The sequence below is a fragment of the Onychomys torridus genome, chromosome 4, assembly GCF_903995425.1.
Source record: "Onychomys torridus chromosome 4, mOncTor1.1, whole genome shotgun sequence".
In the NCBI taxonomy this organism is placed as follows: domain Eukaryota; kingdom Metazoa; phylum Chordata; class Mammalia; order Rodentia; family Cricetidae; genus Onychomys; species Onychomys torridus.
Genome location: NC_050446.1, coordinates 67636351 through 67652360, shown reverse-complemented (window position 1 = coordinate 67652360; position 16010 = coordinate 67636351). Strand labels below are relative to the sequence as shown.

Sequence of the window (16010 nt, the reverse complement as noted above, 5' to 3'; positions counted from 1 at the left end):
AGCCCCCATTTGTATTCCGTTGAGGTTGAGGTTTATTGTTATTTAACATAGGAAGGCTAACACTACGTTAAGTCCAGCATGCAGCTCAGAACAGAGATCAGTGTCCAGATGGAATTTTTTTTAAGAGCTAGGATATTCTACTTTTTTTTTTTTTTTTTAATTGTGGTTGGGGTTATTTTACAACCCAACAATTCACCCGTGCAAAAGCATTAAGCTTTAAGTTGAAAACTATCGATTTAATAATTTAAATGAACCTCCTCAAAGATGGAAAAAAAAAAAAAAAAGAGAGGCCCTCCCCGCCCCGCCAAGAAATCTCTGAAAACAAGAATTCTGGTGATGTCGCCCACCCCCCTGCAGGTCTCCATGTTACAGATCCTTGGAGGTGGACTCGGCATAAAATACTTTCACTAATAAAATATGACAAACCGCCGGATTATACGTGGCCGATTCTCAGTGATTGCCCTGCTACACAAAGCAGAAAAGTAAATGCCATCATCCCCCTTAGAACAAAAGAACTTAGGAATAAAAAACATGGAGAGGGGGGCAGAAAGCAGCAATAAATAAAGGTGAGCGAAGGACCCCGTCCCCCGCCCCTCCCCGGAGCTAGTGTGGGACTCTGTACGGCTAATAAAGTGGTTCAAGGGTAGTTATTTGCAAAGGGGGCGGGGTGGCCGGGGATTGCATGTTGCATTCGACTTGAGCTTGCATCTTCTCCTGTTGCCTGGACCACTCGCTCCCCCATTGCAGTGCTTCCTCCTCGCTCCTGCCTTCTTTCCACCCCCACCCCTGCAAACTGCTGTTGCACTGGAGGGAGTTGGGGCTGCTCGGGAGCCCCCCAGCAGATCCCGACGGCGGGAGGGGACCGGAGCTCGGGCCTGGCCGGGCTGCGGCGCGGCGGCGGGCCGGGAGTTTGGCGGCCGCTCGGCCCCAGCGCCGCCGCCGCCGCCGCTGCACCGGAGTTTGGCTGCTGCTGCCCTACTTCACTCTAGTTTAGTTTCACTCACTTTACATCCGGGTTTTTTCCCTAGGCAATGGGTGCCGCAGCACACCCCGTTCCTTAGGCAAAGTGAAATAAATTCGCCGCACCGACACGTCAAGTAGTCCGCCCGCCCGAGCGCCGCCGCGGGGCCCCCGCCGCCGCCCCGTGCCCCGGTGGGGTCCCCCCGTGCCTCCCGCGAGCCACGGGCTCCTACGCAGGGGCGCGGGGCGGCCGGGGCCCGCCGCGGTCCAGCTCCGCCCGGCCCCCGCCCGCCCGCCCGTTCTCCCTCGTCCCCGCTTCCCCGGCCCCAGTCCCTCTCGCCCGGCTCTCGGGAGCGGCGGGGGCGCGCACGGCGGCGGCGGCGGCGGGCCGGCGGGGCCGCGCGGCGGGCTCCCGCGCGGGCGAGTGTGTCTGGGCCTGGGCGGAGGGATCCCCGGGCTGAGGCGGCGGAGGTGCTGCGGCCCGGGGCCGGGTGGTGAATGGGCTGGTGGTGCTCGCTGCTGCTGCTGAGAGGAGGAGGAGGAGGATGAAGAGTTGGGCTTGTTTGTCTCCCACAGTTTCTCTCCTGCTGCTCTGATTCCTCCCTCCCCATTCCGGCCCGGGGCCTGTGTGTGTCTCTCCTGGAGGAGGAGGAGGCTCCAGTTCCTCCCCCCCCCCCCCTCCTCCCCCCCCCCCCTTGCCTGGGGAAGAGGAGGAAAGAAACAGCCCAGAGAGAGAGAGAGAGAGAGAGAGAGAAGAGAGAGAGAGGAGAGAGAGGAGAGAGAGAGAGGAGAGAGAGAGAGAGAGAGAGAGAGAGAGAGGAGAGAGAGAGAGAGGAGAGGAGGAGGAGGAGGAGGGAGAAGGGAACAACCTACCATCTTAACACACTAATATCTAAAAAGTGCGAGAGGCCCAGAGCAGCAGCAGAAGCAGCAGCAGCAGCTCCAGCCTCTTCCCTCCCTCCCCATGAAGAAGAGTTCCCTCCTCCTCCTCCTCCTGCTTCTCCTGCTCAGAGTTCCTGCCTCCAGCTGCCAGGGGGGACAGCCAGCCAGCAGCAGGAGGGTGCAGTATCCCAGCTTTTCCATTCTCTCTTTCCCTCACTCTCGCTCTCTCTTTTTTTCTGGAGTAGCTCTATTTCCCCTCCCTCCCTCCCCCCCTCCCTCTGTCTCGTCTCTGGTGTTTGTCTCTGGGAAGGAGCAGGGGCTGCTTGCTTGGAGTTTGTTGTGGGGGGGGAGGTAGGGGGAGGGGAGGGGTGTGTGGGAGGGAGGAGGGAAAGGGGGTGTTCTCGTCAGGACCCCTCAGTCAACTTGAGATTTCAGCAATAACTTCCCCTTCGGGGCGCCCCCCTGCGTGCCCTTTCCCTGTTCCTCTCCCCCCCCAGGAAAAAAAAGACAATGGGAATACCTCGTCTCCCCCCTTCCTCCCCTCTGCCCTCCACCCCTCCCTAGGATAGATTGGAAGTAAGTTTATGAGCAGCCTCGGGAGCCAGGGCTGCTGAGTGCAGGGCCGGAGCGGGTGACAGGGGCGGCGCGTCGGGGGTGGCGGCGAGGGGGCGACACAGCGTCCCGGCGGGGGGCCGGGCTGGGGGGGCCGCGGGCCCAGGCCGCCCCCCGCGAGTGCCTGCGGCCGGGGGATGGCCGCCTGGGCCCCTTCCCCACCCCCACACCGCGGGATGCTGTCGGGGGGAAGTTTTTATTATGGTTATTTAATTTAAATTTTTTTTTTTTTTTTTTTTTTTGGAAAACCATCTTGTTTGGTGACTGAGAGATCTGGTTTAAAAAAAAAAAAAAAAAAAAAAAAAAAGCTGCGGCTGCTGACGCTGCCGGGCCCGAGTGTGTGTGAGTGAGTGTGTGTTGGTGCATTTGTCTTGGGTGGCCGGAGCAGCGTTGGGGAAATTCCGCTTATTCTTCTTCTTCTGCAACTTGTTATTCCGAGGAGTCCGCCTGCACCCCTCACCCCGGGGCGGCCCTCCCGCCGTCGCCGCCGGCCCGCCGCCCCGGGACCCCGCGCCGGCCGGGGACTCACAGGCCCCTCCGAGAGGGGCCGCGGCCGCCCCTCCCCCCCGGGCCGCGGGGGGAGGGGCGCGCGGAGTGGGACTCTTTCCGTTTGGTCCAGCCCCGCGGTGCACGCAGTTCCCAACACTTCTCGTCATCCTCTCTCTGCTCTCTTTATTCTGCTGAGCGGTGCTGTTAGGATTTCTTTCTCTCTCTCTCTCTTTTTCCCCCTACCTCCTCCTCCTCCTCCCTTGACCACGCTCGCAATGGTGGGTAGCTGCAAGGTGGCCCTGGCAGGGGAGGGGTTTGATGTGGACGTGGGGGCACCGGGCGAGAAAGGTCTCCTTTCAACTTTGTCTTGTGGTTTGCACCCCGGGAGGAGGCCACATGCCGATTGTGGGGTGTAGATGTGCTGGGAGTGATTTCTAAGTAGTTGAGTTGTTGAGATGAGGGTACGACGGCTAATGGTAGACAGGTTTTGTTTTCGTGGGTGAATCCGGTGTCATCATATTCCGGTCATATGTTGAAATATTCTTTGTTTAGGTCTTGAAGTAGAGGATCTCCCTCTGCACGTCCACACTGTGTTGTTTTTAAATGATGTCTTCGGGTGTATGGATTTCTAGAATCTCAAATGTGATTTTAAGGTCTCGGCATATGTGGGCCTCAGCACTGGCCTTGACAGTGAACTTTGTGGATGCTTTTTTTTTTTTTTTTTTAAACTTCTAAGATTTTACTCCATAGCTGGGATGCTAGTTATGCTTAATGGTAGGTATCAGGAATGTAGAGTCTTGAGCTGAGGAAGTTAGAGAGGGAAGGACATTTATTTATTAATAATTGATAGCTGAATGTTAGAATCAGATTCATTTGGGCTGGCTGAAGGTTTTTTTTTTTTCCTTCCTTTTTTCCTTTAAGGCAGTTGTGCATTCTAGGAAGGAAGCCCTTTGGCAGGCGCTCTTTATGGTGGCTCTTTGGGGGCGCGCGCAAGCGCGGGGAGGGGGGGTCACCTTTACCATCATCTGTAGCTTTATTGAGGGCCTGTTCAGGGGGCTCAGATTGAGGCTAAGAAGTATAGGGCTACTTTTTGGAAAAGTCTTTATGTTATTTGTTTACATTTCATGTTTCCTCACAGTTGGGCAGTAGAAATAAGTAGGTCAGCTCTCCTATTGGTTTTTGAAGGTTAGCCCCCTCCCCCCTTTTCAAAGTTTTACCATCTACTTGGTTTACAGCCTTGTAGGAAAGCATGACCGAAAATTTCCTGGGAATACTGTTACTCATTTTAATTTCGGTAAGTTCCTTGCTGTTTTCTTCTGTCTTCACTTGTGTATGAAATCTGTTGTGAGCTCAACACTAGCTTACTGAGGGCCATTTTAAATGTCTAAGAATACATTAAAAAAAAAAATCTCAGGACATGTTTTGGTGGCAAAGAGGAATTTTTGAGTGTAGTAATGCACGTTTATTAAGAATTTCAGTACTTAACTCTTGAGTTCTTGTGCTGCTATCCTTAAGTGAAGACTAGTAATAGTGCAGAGTTCTCAAAGCACAGACCTCTGACGAATGTGTTCTAGTGGCTTTCTTTACTTGAGTCTTCTGGTTTTGGTAGCACAATATGTACATTTTGACTGACTGGCATTATTTGACTGACTGGCATTACTTGGTGGCCTGTTCTAAAAACCTTTTTTTTTTTTTTTGATTTTTTTTTTCTGAAGTGCTATTGAAGACATTTTTAACTTAAGATTTTAGATGACTTCACACAGTGAAGGTGGTCAAACTTTGGACTCAGGCAAATCTTTATGGAGCTGGAAGAATAATACATTGAAAAGACACCTGCCTGGGCCATACTGTATTTTACAGGGATGTAAGTGACGAAGGGGACACTATTTCCTTTGGCTTTCAGTGGCCAGTTCTTTTTCCTGTTCAGTTATTTGGAAGGAGCTGCTTCAGAAACCCGTCTGTTTACATGAAGGTCTCTGGCGCTTCCAGCAGGAGGTGCTCCAACGAGTTTATAAAGGCAATCTCTTAATTTTGAGGGTCTTGCTATACTTCCTGAAGCTCTCTTAGCTCATAAGCAACTGGAGTAAAGTTCCAGCAAGATTTAGAGTAAGTCTGTTCTAAAATACTGTTAATAAATAGCCTTTGCTATTGGAAATCTGCTTTGTACCTGCCTGTGATAATATGCAGAATAAGTTTGTTACTGTGGATGTTGGGGTTAAGAGTAGGGTACTACTGCTAGGATTATTTTCTTTCAAGGGGAGTTAGTGTGGTATTGATATGTGGAGTGTAGAATCTGAAAACATTCTTTGAGTTGCAAATAAACAAAAACAAGTGGCATGATGTAGGGCTTTAGGTCTTGCAAACATGATTATATAAATAGGGCATACAGACATTTTTGGAAAATGGGATATTGGTGGGAGGTGATTTTTTTCAAAGATTGTGATTTTTTTAACTATATGTGAAATTAAGTGGAGTGCTCTGTAATTCCAGTACTTGGCCTGTAATCCTGGTAGGCTTGGGAAGCAGGCTCTCTGAAAGTCCCGGCAGCCTGGCCTACATTACAAGACCTTGTCTCAAGAAAAAGAAATAAACCTGAAGGAAAGTTACACCTGTGTGAATATATCTTTGCTGGTGTGTCCATTAGTAACCTTTAACAATGACTGTAGAACACTAAAAGTAGCTACTTTAACATTTTCATGGCCTTCATGGTACATGGTCCTTTGAACTTCTTAGTGTTAGATGAATTGATTGTGAGTCAAAATAAGCTACTGTGATTGCTTGTAAAGTTTTGTATCAAAGTTTTGAAACTTAGAAACACAGAGAAAATTTGATGGCCAGCTTTCAATTTTGTAGATATAGTATTGTATTTTTTTTCAATAAAATCAAATTAAGTAGTACATGTGAAAGTTCTTTGTAAATTGCCATGTAGACATTGTTGATAAGATAGATAACGGATTAAAACGTAAAGTTCTGTTTTAAAACGCTAAGTTCTTCCATATCAGTTAGGACATTAATGCTTAAAAGTACATGCTGAACACTATGAATTTCCTCCACCCCCATTACCCCAAATCTCTGTTACACTTTTGAAGCTTTTGTTTAAAAAAAAAAAAAAAATGTTGCCTAGGCAGTTTTCCATAATTAAAAAAAAAAAAGTCATTTTTTTCTTTTGAAGATAGTGTGAAATGTATGTCCCCTATTAAAAGTTTTCTTCCTTTTTCTGTTATGTGGTAGTAGTTGACTTTAGTGAATATTTAAATTCCTGGACTCTTTGTAGACTTTTATTAATACACAGAGTAACAAATGTCCCTGCTAAAGTTTTGATTGACTGCTAACTTTCTGAAAAGTGCTTCCTTGTTTCACAGTGAAATGTACATTGCTGTGCGTTAGTGTTAGGTAAATATATATGTTATTTTGTTTTCTCCTTTTAGAAGGTTATGTGAGGAAATGACTACTCAGTTCTAGAGGCTTAAATGCTTGTGTGTGTGTGTGTGTGTGTCTGTGTCTGTGTGTCTGTGTGTCTGTGTCTGTGTGTATGTCTGTGTAAAAATAACCAAAAAGTGTCTTTCTGTCTTTCTTCATAGACTCTGATTACAAATTTGGAATGGTAAACTTAAATAGAGTTAATTGGGAACCCTTGTGTTTAGGAGTGTAGTGTTCTGAATTGTATAAATGAGTGTTCTCCATGAAATAGCCCAAGTTAGAAAGGAAATATAGAAACCTCTTATGAAGATGGTAACTTTTTATGCCATGGTGAACACAGGTTATTTATTTATTTATTTTGTAAAGAAATTCTGAGGTTAAAGTTACATCAGTATGCCTTTAAATTTTTGTATACTTAGTGTTTTATTGCTGAAGGCTTTTATGATTAGTTACTATCCAAAAGGCAACCAGAAGAGATTAAAGTTTGAGGCCTCTGGCCTTTGCTAGAATTCCTATATGTGTCTATTCAGATAGGTGAAACATTGAATTTTCGTATTATTTTGTGCTGGGTTTATGTTGACTTCTCAGGAGCATTTGCCTGTGGATTTTTATGTGGTCCTAAGTCATCTTTAGAAGTGTAGCAATATGTCTTGATCATATTAACTGCACCAAGTGTTTATTTTTGGCACTTTGGTATTTATTTTTAACTGGTAGTATGTTAATACTGCATAAAACTTACTATAGATAATTATTTCTTCTTTAAAAGATTTATTTATTATTATTTTATGTGTATGTATCAGTGCCTGCATGTATGTCTGTGTACCCATGTGCGTGCCTGGTGCCCAAGGAGGCAGGAAGAGGTGTCAGATCCCCTAATGTTAGAGTTATGGGCAATTGTGAGCTGCCGCTTGGGTGCTGGGAACTGAACCCAGGTCCTCTGCAAGAGCAGCCAGAAACTATTTCTAAAGAGCATAGTTTTTTCTTTGTATGTTCCTATGTATATACAGATTTTCTTTTTATAGACTTCTATATAATTCTTTGAATAGTTATCATCCGCAACAATGTTGGAATAGTCTCTTTTTTCCTTTTTGAGGTGAGGTCCTGCTAAGGAGCTCAGCTGGCCTAGAATTTTTGGTAACCCTCCTGCTTCAGTTCCCAAGTGCTGGGTCTGCAGGCATGAATTACCATGCCCCTCTTGGGATAGACTCTGAAGAACAGTGTTCCAATTGCTTTTCTGTTCTCGGGGTGCCTGGCTATGTGTGGGGTGAGTCTTCCCTGTGTAGAGACTGGGCTCACTCAGCACGACCGCTTTGCTGCTGGAGTAACTTTCATTCACAGGTTCTGTGGCACTTTGGACCCACCCCTCTATTCTCCCGACATTCTGCAAGCCCCTCTCCTCTATTCCCCTTCCTTGTATTCATCAAAAAAAAAAAAAAGAGTTCATGTACAGTCTCAGGGAACTCTTCAGATCTACATTCTGCTTTTTCATGTAGAGGAGAAATCAAACCAGTAGTATGTAGGTAGGAAGGGGTGGGGCCTAATAGTTTTATTTTGACTCTGTTTGTGGGCCTTTGGGAAAAACATAACTCAGACACAGAGGCCAAAAAGATGGGTTTTGTTTTATTGTTTTGGCTCCATTGAAAATACAAACTGTCAGTGCTTGAGGAACAGGAGCAGCAGAAAGGAATTGATTTTTTTTTTTCCTGCTGCAGATCCAAGTGTTGTTAACCATGTGCATTTCTAAAGTGGCATGCTTACAAATCAGACAGCACTTGATTTCTCTCCCTCGACAGAACACTGAACTCTCCTTTTTTAACATTTAAGTAAGTACCCTAAACTTGAGGGTAATGACAGTAATTTCATGATAAAAGTGGGTGATAGTAACCATGGCAACTGCTATCTCTGGCCTTATGGACAGTCCTGTTGTATTGATGAGGCTTCAGATACTTTAGTAGCCTGTCACTTTTATGGTGAAATGTGTTAGCACATGCTGCAGCTGACTTTTAGCTGGATTGTGTTAATCTATGTGCCAGCTTATCTCTTCTTGTTAGGAGTTTCTTGGACCATATTCCACAGCATGTTTGCAAAGGTACTGTTGCCTGAAAATAACCCACCACCTGTGGTAAGCTTCCTGATGCAGACTGCACAGTTTTTTTCTCAGCTGCCTTCCAGAGTCTTGGAGAAAACAGGGGTGTCAGTAGGAAGTATATATACATAAACTATAGTTCAGATTTGTCAGCTTTGTTTTGGACATGTTATTGGTTGCCTACAGAAACTTGTATTTTTGAAGGAAGTCTGGGAATGAGAGAATTAGGCCTACAGTTAGAATATTTTTTTTTCTAAAAATTCTTTACAGAAATGTGTGTATAGAATTCAGTGTGATGAGTGGTGAGCATAACCGTTAAGGATTTGACAAAAGAAGAACTTAGATATTTTGTTGTGAGGATGTGTGTGCATATTACTGTGAGAATATATTCCTAGTGGGCAATCCTAGAGTATAGGAAATGCTTGGCCTGAATTTCTTGAAAAATTTTGAGAAAAATTATTTAAAAATACATCTTGAATAATTGTTAAAGAAGACACTGTACAACAAAAAATTTTTGTGGGGAGGGGGAGAAATGATAAGAATGTTGCAACTGATCCAATAAAACTTACTTTAAAAAGTATAAAATTACATTTCTATCATACCAATTATTTTTAAAACATTTTGTGCATGTAAGGTTTTTCTAGTGGGAAATATTAATGCTAAATGATACTTTTTCTAGTATGTGCTAGAGAAGCAGTACTAGAGCAGAGAGCAAACAGATTTGATCTTTGATTGGACCCTGAAAATAAGACCTAATCAGATTGCACTCCATAGTTCAGTCTTTCCTGAAACTTGTGGTGAGAAGCTGGTTTACTTACTACAAGTCCCAGGGTGCACTGCAGCTTTTTCTTAACTTCATATTAGAGCATTGCATGCTGGGGCATGTAGTTGGTTTAACTAGCATGGAGAACTCTTTCTTGTCTGCTCCATTTTATATATGTAGGTCTCCAAGCTTCTAAAAACTTTATTATTTTTTTAAAGGAAATTCATTAACTAATAAAATCATGATTATTCCACTTCTGAAATTCTAAAGTGAAACTTTATAAACAGCTTAGTGTTCTGGTTTATCACAGTGCTTTTACTGGCTTCTATAAGATTTAAATGCAGAATAACATATTCAAAACTTGACTTGGAAATTGTAAGTGGTTTCTGTAGATGTGGGGAAGAAGTATGGCATCATTACTTTCTAGAGTGGGCAGTAGAAGCCTGTTTGATAGGCCCAGCACATATGCTCTTTTGCCCCAGTGGGGACAGAGGGGTTTTTATTCCAGTGTTTAAATTCAGAGTTGTGTGATGCTTCTGTAGAAATTGTCAGTACCTTCCAACTGGGAGAAAAACTCCTGAAAATAAATGATTTGGTATAATTGAATTATTTCACTTCATTTATTTTTGAGACAGAGTCTTGCAGTATAGTCCAAGCTGGACTTGAACTCACAGTCTTATTGCTTCGCCCCCCCCCCCCCCTTTATTTTTGAGACAGGTCTTACTCCACCTCAGGCTGGTGTCTTTCCCTTGTGATCTTGCTGCTCCTGCTCTGGAGTGCTTGTTTTACAGGCTTGCTCTGCTTCACCCTGCTCCACGTAGATGGAATACTAGAAGGTGCAGCCTTAAAGGGAAGGTTCTTAAATAGTTTAGATTTTCATTGATAAGATTACAAAACTTGCTTTTGAAAGTTCTTTATTAACTCTTTTAGGGCTGTTACAGGGATTGGGTGCAGAAGTCCACTTACTTAGCATAATGCTTGGCATACAATTAAAGCTCGAAAATGCTTAGAATTAGTAGTAGCCATTTTTATTTAAAATGCTTCCTTCACCTTTTTACTTCTTTTCATGTTGTAATTTGATTAGAAGCTCACGTAGTTTTTAAAGGCCTTGAGTTTTTGGCTTGTGGTAACGATGTGGCTTAGAATGATTTTGCTGTGCATTAAGTGCCTCAGTTTTTACCTAAATGACACATGCCAAAAACAGGACAAATGAGCCAGTAGCAGGGTGTTGGCAGGATTCAGCTGTACCTGTTCAGTATTTATTATATTGCTGTATTTCATTGACTTCAGAGAGTTTAAAAGATGATGACTATTTCTTTGTCAGTCATGTTTGTACTGTTAGAATATCCAAATAGCTGATTAATAAAAATAAGATTCTGCAGAAATGCTCTTAGTGTCATGGTGAGTGCAACTTTGGGAAACCCTGTCATGTTCTGAAGCACATACCTCTGAATGCAGTGTTAAGGGATTGATGTAGAGGAGGCACGGATGCATTGAGCTGCCCTCACCCCCATAAAATAGGTTCAGAAGATTTTACATTTTAAGTATTTACACCCCACCCCCCAGCTCTGTTCTAAGGTATTGACTTTATAAGGCTCTTAAACTTTTGGGGATATTTTTGCTTTTATCTATTTGAGATGAGAAAGGATGTTTAAGGTAGGACAGGGATACTTAGGAATATTGAAAACTATAAACAGAAATTCCGGTGTTGGTGCCTTAGTTGGGATGTAGAAGCATCAGAGAATTGTCTTTTTACCTGCTTAACTGGTATCTCTTCCCTAGTGTGGACTTCTTAGAACATTGTCATAGACTACTGCTGAGCTATTTACTGAAACTGTTTCTTAGAAGATTCAAAGTATCAATTGACTCTAAATCTAACCTTGCCCTCCCGTAGGAGGGCAAGATCTTTTAGAAGTGTCAAAACATACATGGAATCTGGGTGGATATGTTTCTCTATTATAAATTGTTTGATGTCTTTCTATTAGTTTGTTTTTAGAGTTAATATTAAAATGATAAATTAGCAGTTAGAAAGAATTGAATTGAGTGGCTGACAGTAAGGAGGGAAATGGCTTTGGTGTAATGGGCTACCACAGAAAATAACCATGCTGTGGGAATTCTCCTTCTGTAAATTTTGTTGCCATATGGCTTCCCATAGTTCCTGAAACACTGTTGAAAATCAGGAGAGTAAAACTGGTGGTTACTTGTCATCACTGTAGAGTCTTCAGACACACTAAAATTACTGAATACTGTTCTCCCTTTCATGAAATGTCCCAGGTCACTGCATGTCTCATGATGGTATGGTATAAGGAATATCCTGGGAAATTCAGTCTTGTTGAGGGTTAGTTTTCCCAGTGGAAAATAAATATGAGCTTGCTGTTAAAAGGACTAGATAAGACTGTATTCATGAATGTACTTTATAGACTAAAATAGTATATGTGAATTGAATTTACATTTAAAATATCTGTTTTGTTAATATTATAAAATTTTAAGTGTCTGAGTCAGAGTGTAAATGAACCAAAAGCTAGTGATCTACTCTGCCCACAGTAGACAAGTTTTAAAGCATTTTTGTTTATTTATTTATTTGTATTTTATATTGTATGGGTGAGTGTCAGCATATATCTGTGTGTCTCACATGCCTGCATGTGTGCCTGGACCCCAGGGAAGCATTAGATCTCATGGAGCTGGAGTTACAGGCACTTGTGAGTTGCCTGATGTAAGTGCTGTGAACGGAACCTGTGATCTCTGCAAGTGCAACCACTGAGCTATCCCTCCAGTCTCATTAGGCAAGTTTTTGTGAGAGGAAGTCTTGCTGTGAGGCCTAGGCTGGCCTGGAACTTCGGTCCCAGCTTCCTGAGTACTGACGTTATAGGTGTATACCACCATACCTGGTTCTAACAAGTTTTTTGATGTGTTTAGACATAATTTGTAGCTTGTCCTTGAGAGTAGATATTCTGATATGTTTGTATACATTATAGTGTAGATATGAGGAATGTACCAACAGGTTGTAATGTTTTAATTGTGGCCATTCTTATGTTGGAAAATATTATCATGTGTTAATAGTAAGTGTACATCAATGTATATTATTGGGTTCCCTATTAATATTACTTTATCATTGAGTATATGTATATAGTGCTAGTAAGCTTTTACACATAAGTATCTTGTTTAATTATCAGAAATAGTTGAGGATTTGCTGTAATTATCCTACCTCCATTTTAGAAGTGTGGAAGTCGGGGTTTCCCTGGAGTCAGGTGGGTGGCAAATGCTGCAGCTTGCATCCAGGCCCCTGTTTCATCCTTGAGCTCCTGCTCTTAAGGATGCAGACTTCTCTCCAAACTGTGTTGTCCACAGAAACTTAGGGAAGAAGTGTGTAATGTACAGAAATGGCCCCGGCAATGCTGGGTCATTTGGAGACTACTGTGGTGGTGGTTGAGTTCTGGTGACTGCACATGAAGCACTGGGATGGGATGGGATGGTAGCACAGGCATTTGAGGCAGTGCCTGTCTCATGGTTGAGCAGGGTGCCTCAAGTGGCATGGTGTGGCCTAATGTCCATGAAGGTTGGTAGGCGACACTTTAGTATGGGCTTTACAAATCTTTTTGGTACATACAAATTGTTTACATTTATGATTTTAGTCTTTATATAACTTCTGGACATTTTAGAGTGTGATTAAGAATGCTTTCTTTGAAGAAGTAGTATAAAAACAGTCTGTTATGAAAGGCATTAGAGCAGCATGCATGTAGAGAAGAAGAAAGGTTAAAGGTTTCCTAGTTCTCACCATGCTTGTGTTTCTGTGCAGTCACATATGTACATGTGCATATATTTGAGAATGAGTGGAATTGCAGCATAATGCACTTTTGAAGTTTTCTTCTTTCCGAAAGATGACCATATAAAAACCTGCTTGTTTTTGAAAATAAGGCTCATGTAGAGAATGGGAACAGGGTTGGAGGAAGAAAAATGGGTAAGATTTAAGTGTCCGATTATAAACCTAATGTCCTAGGACTGATTGTTCCTTACGGGACAAAAAGTATCCTAAGTACTTTATTGCAGCCACCATTACTTTTAAAACATTTCTAAAAAGTCAGCTTAAAGTGACAGTACTGTTTTCTGGACTGTATTTAGGAGGCACCATATGAAACTTAAGATTTTATAGTTTATTTTGGAAGACACAAAGATAGCAGTTGTATTTTCAGATGAACCTTTCGATTTTGTTCTTTTCAAACTGGTAGTCTCTTTTCAAGCATTCACTTCATATTTACAAAGTGGAGCTTTAAAACCAAGATGGTGATGGAGTAATATTTTAAATAACGAACCTCTTTAGCTTAGTGGGCACAAAGAGATGCCGCCTGGGTATTTGTCTTGTGCTTATGTCTGCATTTGAGTAGTGTTGGCTGCCTCACTCTGTCAACTGTACCCATTCACTCTGCCACCAAATGCCTTGTTGATAATGCCACTAATATATATATATATATATATATATATATATATATATATATATATGTCTCATATATATATATATGAGACAGGGTTTCTCTGTAGCTTTGGAGCCTGTCCTGGAACTCGCTTTGTAGACCAGGCTGGCCTCGAACTCACACAGAGATCCACCTGCCTCTGCCTCCCCAGTGCTGGGATTACAGGCGTGCGCCACCACCGCCCGGCTAAGATTTTTTTAAAGGTAAATTATTTTAGTGCTTTTTGTTTTCATTCTGGCTTGAGTGTTTTAACTTGTTGCTGAGGTTATTTGTCATCATTCATCTCAGTAATTTTTAAATTGAACATTTTCTTGCATAGCTAATAAAAAGTTTTTCATTATAGTAGTTTTTAAAAAAGAAGCTTTCTAACCCTAAAAATACACTCTCTGCATCTCAAGTGCTTTATGCTTCTTTAGACCCACAGCTGGTCAAGTGCTGAAGCTTTACCTTAAGACTGGGTAAGACAGGGTGTCAGTATTTTAATGAGCAAAGTTAAGAGTGTTTCTCTCTGGTGGCATTCATAAATATGCTTTCATTTTGAGTGGCTCAGACCACGCCTGGGAGAATATTTTGTTCTTCCTCATAATAGTCTTACAAGCAAAGAACTCAGGAAATCTCACTGGTTGTGAGACTGAGGCAAACAAGAACCCTAGTTGGTTAATGACACAGCCTGATTTCCCATACTTTTAAATTCTGTTCTTGGTCTTCTTGACCCGTGGTCTCCACCCTTTTTAAAGTCATGGCTCCCAGCAAACGTATAGTAATCTGAACTGGTATTTAATACCTTCTGTCAAACATACAGGCAAGTTGAAATTTTAAAAGGCTGAGATTTAAAATGCAAGTTGGGGGTGGGCTTTCTAGGGGTCCACACCCACTTGGATGCTAACTGCTCTGCCTGGGCCATTTTTTCCTGCAAAAGAGGAGTAGCCATGGGGACAGCTAGAGGATAGTTGGTAAAAGATGTGGGGCTTTTACATTGCAGTGATCTTTTGCAGCTCTTTAGTTTAAAGAATCAGCCTTTCTTCCTTGTGAAGAGCTGAAAGATTGAGAGTAAGGGCCTTGAGAGGTGAGCTTAAAAGACAGAAAGACAAGCCGTACTTGTTTTCCTCCGAGTTGACCAAAGGGAGGAAAAAGGCTTTCTCCCCTGCTAGTTCCCAGTCCCATAGAAATGGCAGTGCTTTTTCCCGTTGTTGTTAGGCAGTTTATAGAACGCAGGATAGCTTGGTAAGCGTCTTCTCTGTGCCTGATATGACGTAACACTGTAGAGTATGCGGCATGCATGTTAAGTACAAGTGGTTGTATTTGGCTCGTTGCTGCCGTGTTTTTGAGGATATCTTAGGAAGCAGTTATCACAAGCAAGGGTGGATACCATGCAAATCATTGAAATCATTTCACCAGGACCAAACTTTGTAACTTGAATGATTCTGTTTAGTATTTGTTTACTTCTTACCCACCCCCAACACTTCAGAGCAGAATTCTTTTTCTGAAAGGAACAGATGCTGTTAACTTATCAGGACTTGATACTAAAAAGCCTACAAAAATCTCTGTGCTGTTTATTTTCTTTATTTAATCTATATGCAAAGCATATTGTAATTATTACTGTTAGAAGGTTTTAAGCGGACGGCGCCTTCCCACCCTTGTGCTCAGGAGATAGATTAGGAATGCCAATTTCACAACTTGATATAAAGAAATGATGACCACTGAAATAAAACAGTTCGGATGAAAAGCAAACCAGATAGAAACGTACAATGAAAATGTCTTTTAGTAAAATGTTAGCGTGCTGTACTTGGAGCAGATGCCACATTAATTCAAAAGAGAGCCCAGAAAATGTGGCAACTTTACGATGTCAATGGAGGGAGCTGCAATGGCTCCTGTACATACTGGGAAGTTCTCGGCACCTTCTGGTCCTGTCCTGTGCTGCTCAACTATGTTTTATAGGTATAAGTGTTATTATACAAATTCTTAATTCATGCTATAGATTCTATTTGTGTAATTAAATGCATTGTCATGCATTTTAGATATTAGGGTAAGGAGCCCAGTAACTTAAAATACAGCAGTGATTTTTTTTAATTTAAATATGCATATCAAGACACTTAGAATCTGAGGCAAAAATTGACTTTTCTCTGCCCTTCCAGTTACTTTCATAATAAGCTTGTTTAAGAATTGAGTCTTTCAAAGAGGCCCAGTGCTTTTCAGATGTAGGATTTGGACAAGTTATAAAATTATGAGTGTTTACATTTATTTTTTCTCATTTAAATTTATAGTTTTCATTGGACATTTGTTAGGATTTTTAAGTAGCTTAGACTCATTCATTCCTTTTGAGGTGTGT

At 42.5% G+C, this 16010-nt stretch overlaps 1 protein-coding gene across 13 annotated transcripts in view; it reads left to right on the top strand.

Moving 5' to 3' along the window:
• The first annotated feature begins 1939 nt into the window (after window positions 1-1939).
• The window catches only part of Phf21a (PHD finger protein 21A), a 184680-nt gene continuing 170609 nt past the window's right edge, over window positions 1940-16010 (top strand). For 8 of the 13 annotated variants that reach the window (XM_036183572.1, XM_036183570.1, XM_036183575.1 and 5 more), the window contains exon 1: window positions 1940-2020. The gene's annotated coding sequence lies outside the window, so the exon portion shown is untranslated. Of the gene's footprint in view, window positions 2021-3205; window positions 3222-3663; window positions 4238-16010 lie in introns of those variants that run through there. The other 5 variants (XM_036183571.1, XM_036183566.1, XM_036183563.1 and 2 more) reach the window with 4 other exon arrangements.